The 9,893-nt window shown below is 38.3% G+C and overlaps 2 protein-coding genes across 2 annotated transcripts in view; one reads left to right on the top strand and one right to left on the bottom strand.

The window, feature by feature from the left end:
* Positions 1 to 396, bottom strand: part of LOC149968665 (uncharacterized) — a 384,171-nt gene extending 383,775 nt beyond the window's left edge. The window contains exon 1 of the mRNA XM_090154959.1: positions 363 to 396. The gene's annotated coding sequence lies outside the window, so the exon portion shown is untranslated. The remainder of the gene's footprint in view (positions 1 to 362) is intronic.
* Positions 1 to 9,893, top strand: part of LOC149968674 (uncharacterized) — a 140,316-nt gene that overhangs the window by 84,281 nt on the left and 46,142 nt on the right. The window lies entirely within an intron of this gene.

Raw genomic sequence — 9,893 nt, forward strand, 5'->3', positions numbered from 1 at the left:
TAAGTTTTCGTGACGTTTATAAAATTTCAAAAACCCCGCCAATGCGCCCCTTAAAGTTGGCATTTTATGGTTTGATTTAAATATCAAATCGGTCGATTTATTTATTTAAATCAGATTATTAATTTATAATTTAAAGTTCATATTTGAAGTGACGACCCCATCTAAGCGCAGGTATGCCCATTGAAAAAAGTCGGAAATGAAGGAAAACAATTAAATGTCAAGTTTAAATTGAGTCAATTTAATTTCAACATTTAGAGTAATTTAAACTGAATAAAAATGTCGTTAAAATGGATAAACATTCTAAACATTGCGCGAAAATGAAGTTAAAACGATATGTATAAGCTGGCCAAGTTCGCTCTTACCTTGGCTAACTGGTATGCATGGTATGCTTTTTAGATCTTAGTAGGTCCCGTTCCAGATAAGGGCCTCCGTTCGCCAAGACCCAAAATCTCTAAAATTTCAGATACGATTCGTACGAAACCAACTTAAAGACCATACTTAACACTCGACACTAAAACAATATATAAACCGTGCTAATCATAAAACGCCTATTCGATAAAATAACAAGATAAATTTACAATATAAAACTTACTAACAGACAAACAAAGCCTCGAACTGTTGACCGTCCTCGAGTCAATCTACCAGAATCTGGAATGTCTCGTAAAATATTTGTAATAGATGCAGTCGGGTACGCGACAAATTAAACAAAAAACGAGAAACAACAGTAATAAAGTATTTCCGTTATTGTTATTTAAAGGTAATTTACTAAACCTTAACACATGTCATCGCTTTCAAATTTACATGGTTTATACATCTCAAAGCGGCCTGTCGAATGGCGTAACAATTTCTGGAGTAGCCGTTATAGAAGAATCGTAAAAAATAATTTAAACGTACTCCACGTTCCAACTATAATAAGCGGGAAAACAGTTAATCTGTAAACTATTTAATTATAATTTAATAAATATTGACACATATCATAGTTTTCAAATTAACAGTATTCTGTTGGCTACAGCCGCTACACGTGAGCGTGGAGCAAGTGCTTCAAAACGATCAACATTCACAAGACAACAAACCAATATCTGGTTAAATGGTCAGCCAGAATCAAGTTTGCCTACAAATGCTTAACCCACGTCCGGGAAACGGGACATATTAATGACTTTTTCCACCATCACAAAATACTTAAGGAAACTGTGCGTGAAAGTCTGAAATCCACTACAGAAGAAATGATTTCTATTTGGAGCAAAACTCGTATTGAAACAGCCTTCCAGCCAAACATCATTTTAAAAATGAAATCTCTGATTAAAGAATATAACCTACTAAAGAAAAATTAAGGGAGAGCTTCAGAAGCCCAGAGGTCTAAAGAAAAATCTTTCATAGTAAAAATCAAACTACTTTTTTGATGTTGCTCACCAAAATTCAGAAAATATAATTAAAATTGAGGGGGATAAGATTTTTCTAAAGGATCGGCGTTGTTGTCGTCAAATGAAGATGGCTGGAATAGATACCATTTCAACCACTAATATTCCTAGGGATGGTTACAGAGAGATCATGGAACTGAGTCTCTTAATTTTGGGAGTGTTACCTCCAAACAAGACGTATAATTTCAAACTTACCGGGGCATACCACTTGGCCAAATGTATGGTAAACGTCATTTATTGTTTTAAAATCTACCTCTTCCGAGACGAATTCAAGTTAACCAAAAGAGAAGAAAGGAATTTAGCCGAATTTTACTTGTTCGCTAGCCTGATCTTACAAGGAGAGTACCCGAGGTGTTTATTGCCGATTTTGTTAAACGTCGGGCGTAATGTCCACCTATATGATATCAGAAATTTCCCAAAAGGAGACGTTGCACTACCCATTCGATTTGCCATGGCAACCGAAAATGGTTTTGGCCACTTAAAACTAAAAAAATTTCCATTTAAATGAAGCGTAGAATTTTCTCGGTTTCACCTACAAAAAATTTTAAAATCACAAAATAGTTAATTTGGACCACATTTCAGTAAATTTCATCAAGTTTCGGTAAATAAGCCTTTCTATAAAGTCATTACGCTTGCCAAACTTGTATTAATGTGTCGCTTTCGTCACGAGATACGTCGGAGTTCAGTTCAGATTTAAAGACTAGATCATTATAAAAAGGGCGCCTCGTCAAATTTTAATTGGCTATCGTAGTGAAACGTTATTTCTACGTCACGAGTGACGCGCCTGCTACATCAAAACAGGAAGGCCAATGTTACTTTATAGAAAGGCCTATTGGAATATTTTTAGGGTAAAATTGTAACAATTTTTGGGTAAAATAAGGAAAAGCTCTTATTTTTGTTTTAAGTGGTGAAAAACATTTTCGGTTGCCATGGCAAATCGAATAGATAGTGCCACGTCTCTTTTTGACGCATTTCTTATCTCATATAGGTCTACATTACGCCCGACTTTGAACAAAATCGGCAATAAACACCTCGGGTACTCTCTATGTTAGTTAAGAAGTGGATTTCATTTCCAATAGCAAGCGATGCTGCCTACAATGATCTTTCCTAATTCAAAGAAATAAAACAGTACGAAACTGTAAATAAGGCTGTATCAGAGGCTGCCTGCAGTAACATTTCTAACAATCTGTGATATCTAGGATCCGAACTGAAAGAGTGTGATGGACTGGAAAAGAAAGCCCTGCATAACTTAGTGAGCTCAGCGTCAATTTGTGCCATGCGTTCGCTTCGTATCGACGTAGATTTCTTGCACTCTGATCCGAGTGCGTGGAATGACTCTGAGAAATACCAGGAGGGCAAAAACATTGTTATCTTATTGAAAGTAGTATACGACGCTGCGCTCCGTTGCACTGATGGCCGATTTTAACAATTCAATCACAAAAATGAATCCGAAATGCAGAAACTGATTCAAGTAGTAGCTAGAAAAGTAACTCTTAGAAGCTATAAGCCACGTTAAACCATTAACTACCAGAACAAGACAAAACATTAACCGTTTAGTTTGAAATTTACTAAATAAAAATATCAAATTATCCCTTCACTATTTCAGTTTCCCTTATATGTATTACGTAATTTGGGTTATTATAAAAAGCAAATAATAAGTACCACTGTACCAATGCACTTTTAAGTTTCATTTCAAGCGAATAATTAATTAATTAAATATTAATTTTTCATTGCACAAAACCGTGTATTTATATAACGCATAATCCATCATGTCGCATCCCTAAATATCATCTTTTAGTTCTTATTTTTAGCAAAACCATTTCTCAATGTTAAAGGACAAAATATAAATGTATGCGTTAACATAAAATTTAAAAATGAATTTGGAACAACCCTAGGGACCAGTCATCATATGGAAAATTACCAGAGGCTGGCGCTAATTCGTTTTCTCCATAAGCTGACGAGGAGAAGATTTTTATGGTGGCAGTGCCCCTAGATTGGTATTATGAAAGAGGAAGAGCGTAAATACCCCTCCGAGTTAGGCTGACCCTCCTTTACCGGTGGAGGAGTTATCCAGCACCGTTATGTCCGAATTATTCGGCATGGAGCCCAAGGTGACATCACCCAGTTCTCTTGCCAGATCAAATTCCGTCATTTCAGCTTCAGGCTGCGCAGGGGTGTTAGGATTTTTAAGGACTTTAAAAGTCCCCTGTGTAGGCAGAAAATCTTGACTCCTTTAAGGCTGTGACATCTATCTCGAAAATCAGCGGATGAAGTTCTTGTCACAAATAGAGGTGACTACTTTCCAACGGCTCGTATTGAGCTGGTTGTTGTAAAAGTACAACCTCTTAAGAAGGACTTCTGGATTTTTCATCCAGACATCCGTAGTCCTGAAGGCGACCTTGATCAGTTTCGGTAGTTCACTGGCCTTTATTACTAAAAGCTTCGTGCCCTCCAAAACACAGTCATTCTGGACCCAGGCAGACGATCCTTAGCCTTTTCGGTCGCAGACTGGAAGATCCAAATGAGGGAGTCCTTTTGCCTGAGCTTCTTAAGTGAAGGGTTTTCTTTGTTACCAAAGGGTGACTGAGCCTCCTTCTTAGCAAGCCTTGCTGCCCTGCGGCGTGCATTGCGTTTCGATGTTTTCGAGGGTTGGTTAACATCCGAGGATGACCCAGACTCCGCATCTGGCGGGGTACTGCTGGGAGCAGACCTTGAGCTGGTTGAAGGGAGGTAAGCATACAAAGATACTCTTTCTGTTATCTAAATAATAAAAAGCTGTTGGTTGGGTGGTAGTTTCGTTTGTCAACCGATTTTGGAGATTTATTTCTCGGTTTTCCGACGCTTTTCGCGCGCGCGGGTCGCGTGGCATTTTTTTTACGAAAGCTACGATTCGCGTTTTCGCATCGAGTCGGCTTCGATTTACGATTTGGTTTTTAGTTTCTTTATTACAAATTTTCAAAAGTCACGCAAATGTCGTTTTCTAAAAATTATCAAAATCTGTCGCCCCTGAGAGTTGGACCGTGTTTGTCCCAACACCCAATACACCCGAAATTTTCTCTCTTTCCGCCGAGAATTTCGGAGGGGGGAAATCGTGTGGGGTAGTTTCACAAGGGCCGTGAGTTTTGGAAACGGAGAGGTGGGGGGGGGGGGGGTGGGATTCGAGGGTCGTTCCGATTTGAAATTCCGTGGCTCTCTCGGTGTACGTTACTCCCGTGGCCTTTATGCATCAGCCATTGGATATAGGGGGTTTAAAGGGGTACAGGGGGGTTTGGTACGACTGCGAGTTTGAGTTATTTATGCGGGGAAAAATGTACCACGGAAATTCTCGCGTTGGAAAGTGGGAGGGGAGTACTACGGAAGTTATCACCAGGGGGCTTATTCTGTAAATATTCGAAATTTAATTTTTGATCGAAAACTGCATTTCGAACTTCGAGATCTCGACGAATGGTATTCGGTAGAGATTTCGAATAAGCATAAATCAATGCAATTTGTCGAAGTCGATCTCGACATGGTATAGGGTATCGAGATCGAATTCGAAGTCGATCTCGACATGGTATAGGGTATCGAGATCGAATTCCCATTCGATTTTTTACAGAATCGCCCCCCATTGCCGTAACTAGAGTGGTGCCAGTGGTGCCCAGGCACAGGGCGTAGACCCTGGATGGGCGCAAAAATGACCAGATCAGACCAAGTTTAGGACCATGCATGGTAGTTATAAGTAGCAGTTATAGAAGCTCGCACCGGGCGCATAAAAGGATAGTTACGGCACTGGTTATCACATGGGAAAAGCGGAGAGGGGGTACCTCGGTAATTATCACATGGGGAAAAGGGAGAAGGGTACCACGGTAATTATCAAATGGAGAAAAGGGGGAGGAAAGGCCTTACTGGGGTGGTTCTACTATGGGGAGAAGGGTACCACGGTAATTATCAAATGGAGAAAAGGGGGAGATGGTACCACGGTAATTATCACATGGGAAAGGGGAGAGGGGGTACCACGGTAATTATCACATGGGGAAAAGGGGAGAGGGGGTACCACGGTATTTATCACATGGTCAAAAGGGGAAGGGTAGCCCGGTAATTATCACATGGGGAAAAGGGGGAGGAAAGGCCTTACTGGGGTGGTTCTTCTTTGGGGAGAAGGGTACCACGGTAATTATTAAAAGGAGAAAAGAGGGAGATGGTTCCACGGTAATTATCACATGGGAAAAGGGGAGAGGGGGTACCACGGTAATCATCACATGGGAAGAGCGGAGAGGGGGTTCCACGGTAATTATCACATGGGGAAAAGGGGGAAGGGTATCACGGTAATTATCAAATGGGAAAAAGGGGGAGGAAAGGCCTTACTGGGGTGGTTCTTCTTTGGGGAGAAGGGTACCACGGTAATTATTAAAAGGAGAAAAGAGGGAGATGGTTCCACGGTAATTATCACATGGGAAAAGGGGAGAGGGGGTACCACGGTAATCATCACATGGGAAGAGCGGAGAGGGGGTTCCACGGTAATTATCACATGGGGAAAAGGGGGAAGGGTATCACGGTAATTATCAAATGGGAAAAAGAGGGAGGGGTACCACGGTAATTATCACATGGGAAAAAAGGGAAAGGGTACCACGGTAATTATCACATGGGAAAAAGGGAAAGGGTACCACGGTAATTATAAAATGGGGAAAAGGGGGAGGGGTACCACGGTAATTATCACTTGGGAAAAGGGGGAAGTGGGTACCACGGTAATTATCACATGGGGAAAATTGGGAAGCGGGTACCACGGTAATTATAGCATGAAAAAAGGGGGAAGTGGGTACCACGGTAATTAAATATGGGGAAAATTGGGAAGTAGGTACCACGGTAATTATAGCATGAAAAAAGGGGGAAGTGGGTACCATGGCAATTATCACATGGAAAAAGGGGGAAGTGGGTACCATGGCAATTATCACATGGAAAAAAGGGAGAGGTGGGTACCACGGTATTTATTACATGGGGGGAAAAGGGGAAGTGGGTACCATGGCAATTATCACATGGAAAAAAGGGGGAAGTGGGTACCACGGTAATTAAACATGGGGAAAATTGGGAAGTGGGTACCACGGTAATTATAGCATGCAAAAAAGAGGCAAGTGGGTACCATGGCAATTATCACATGGAAAATAGGGGGAGGTGGGTACCACGGTATTTATAACATGGGGAAAAAGGGAAGGGATGGTAATTATCACATGGGGAAAAGGGGGAGGTGGGTACAACGGTAATTATCACATGGGAAAAATGGGCGGAACAGCCTTACTGCGGTGGGTCGACTATGGCGAAAAGGGTGCCTCGGAAATTATCCCATGGGAAAAAGGGGTTGGGGGGCGTACTGGAGTGGAGTTCCTCGAAACACACAACTAGCTGTGGGCCCGCCTGTAAGGCGGGCTTCTCTGCTAGTATATGTATATATAGAAGTTAAATGCTGTCATTTTACACGTAATCCTTCATAATTTAAAATTTTCTCAGTTTACTGTTACAGTTTCAAGGCTCAAATTTAAGGAAAGGGTTTTAGAAATATATTTCGCTTTTGAAAATTCCAAAAACAAAACTCTTTCAATATCTGCGCCTTCATAGATCTCAACAACTCCCCATTTATTCAACCTTACAACTGCTTTGATAAAAGCATTTTTCATTTAATAGCTTTCCCTTTTCTTTGCCTTACAGGGCATATTTTTCCTAAAATTTATATTTGTAAAAGAAAACCGTAAGTTGGAAAATAAAAAGTATTTATTTTTAAATAGAACAGACCAGTACTTCGCTGTAATAATAGTTTTTAAAATAGTTTAAAAAATATTATACTCAAATAAACGTATTATTTTTTATGTCAAATTGACTTTTAATTGTCCATTAGGGTTTAGATAACAAGCTATAGGTGTATAACTGGCTCTAGTGAGCTTGTTAAATATGCTAATTTGTCAGACTAGTTAAAAAAGTTATTGGAATCTGTTGATTCGTTGATGATCTTGAAGCAGCTACGAGAGCGCGAGTACCAGTGATTTTGTGGGAAACATTTTATTTTACATCCCCATTAAAAGGGACCCAGCGTTAGATCATCTGGAATGGCCAATAGTAGAATTTCACAGACTGAATCCTCAGAATGTAATTGGTTATTTTTGCAAAAGGTCATTAATATTGAAATTGATTGGACAGTTTTCTTTTTAACATTTTGTATATTTAGTACTTTGGTATTTGAACTCAATGTGATTATGTAATATGAAAACTGAACATGGGAAAAAGTTGTTACAGATCAGTTTGTAATATTGATTAAAATAGAGAATGAATACCCTTGCAAGAACGCTTATCTAATAATTACCATTTATGTACAATAGTTTATTTCGATAACAATCATGATGCGGCAAAAAGCTTGTAAAAATAATTTATCCAAGATACAAGCAGGCCAGCGAAATACTTCTTAAACCCACATCTCTTCTGATCAAGTTATACCCGTCCCTTTCCTTCCCATATCCCACGAGAGATGTCATACTAATTTTTATCTTTGAGGCGCCAATTTCAAAATTTTATGAAACGGTAAATCTTCTAATAATTGACTATGTTTTCATGAAGGTAGGAAATGCGGATTTGAGGAAATCCCGATTTTGTTCTCAGCGGGGAGCTTTTTAAGAAACTCGTATTTGGACGTTTTCATGGAAGTCCACTCTATACTTTCAAACGGGTTTCACACCCCAGAAACCTCTACACTTGGAATGTTCTTACTACTCTCTCGACTTCCTTCGGATAAGGGCAGCTGGCCGGTCGTTTAATTTTGCAGTAGCGCGTGATTACTGTAAACTCCAAGCAAATCGATCCCAGTTTAATGCTAAAAACTGCTTTAGCTTTATTAATTTCCCAATTTATTAGCTTAGGAAAATTAATACGTCAACGAACACAAAACTCAATCCTAAGAAGGAGAAGCATTCTTTCGTTGACCATTACTAAAATTAAGCTATATTCAGAATTAGGTTCCACTAAGCACTAACTTCTTCAAATGAGCCCCAAAATTAATATTTGATGTAATGCTATAGGGATAAGGGTGCGTAATGATTCGACTGTGGTGCATAATCGTGCGTTATGGGTGCGTTTGATTGGTTAACAAGTTTTAGGATAAAGTTGGCCCCCCTTTGAGATTGCAATTTCTTACTGAACACCATGGGGGGTGCGTAATGGTTTACGGATGGTGCAAAATGGTGCATAATGGGTGCCTTTCAATCAACTTGTTAATTTTTGAACACAGCGTTTGGGGGGGGGGGGAGGGCAAGTTAACTGAGCCCTTTCGAGTTCTTATCTGTAGTTTACGTCACTGGGAATTTACCAGGTTACCGCCCCTTTTCCGCGGCTTATTTTAAATAAAAATTAAAAATTTAAACATTGAAATGTTCGCGTACGATTACAAAAACCTATTCGCAAAATTTACTAATTTAATCACGTCAACAATTAAATGTATTGTTTATATCTTTATATTTCTGCTTACATTTATTTTTTAATTTAAAAAGTGTCGTTAAAACCTAGGTTAAAACATGTGAAACCACAACCTTTTAGTAGTGCTCGGAATTATTTATTCATTATCATAAATTGCGATATTTTTTTTCCTCATCGTATTGAAGAAATAAACTTGTTATGTAACCAACGATTTCGTTAATCTACTACTCATTCTACTTATTCAAATAAATAATTGTTTTTATTAAGTTTTAGGTGTATCCACTTTCTTTTATTCAGCTATTTCATCTTGAAATATTACTATTTAAATTAAGGCTAAAAGTATTTATTCGTGAATAAAAAAAAGTCCGAGCACTACTTATTAGTAACTACATTTCCAACTAAATAAACCCCCAGTGTATCAAACACGTGTTCGTGCGTTTTCATTCGAAGAAAATCCAGATTTACCAAGGAAATACAGGTGCGTTTCCGGTATTTCAGAAAATACGTGTTTTCTCAAATACGAGCGTTTTCATTCAGCGTAGCACGGATTTAGAAATACGGATTTAGGAAATCCGTATTTCCTACCTCCATGAAAACATAGTTATTGACAATAGTTAACAATGATTAAAATAACACTAATAATTGATACTATATAATTAATTACTGGGAATTTTTTATACTGCAGCTCTTACCGTGTTACATTCATGCGTGCATAGGCATATTTTTTTAAAGTGAAATAAAATTAATTTAAAAAGATTATGGTTATTTTAATATTTTAATAAATAATGTACACATTATTAAATGCAGCTCAACCAAATAAACCATTAACTTTAATAAAAATGTTTAATAATAATAGTTAGTACTATGTGATAGCTAACATTCAATATGTAAAAACTAATCGATCCAGAATGATTAATGATTGTCTAATTTAGCTATTACCGTATACGTACAGGGGTGCAAAGGCTGAAGTTTTTAAATGTTGATTACAATTATTTTAAACAAGATTATTGTTATTTTATTTTTTAAATTATTATTTATGCATAA

The sequence above is a fragment of the Leiobunum rupestre genome, chromosome 1, assembly GCF_980474605.1.
Source record: "Leiobunum rupestre chromosome 1, qqLeiRupe1.1.hap1, whole genome shotgun sequence".
Classification (NCBI taxonomy): Eukaryota; Metazoa; Arthropoda; class Arachnida; order Opiliones; family Sclerosomatidae; genus Leiobunum; species Leiobunum rupestre.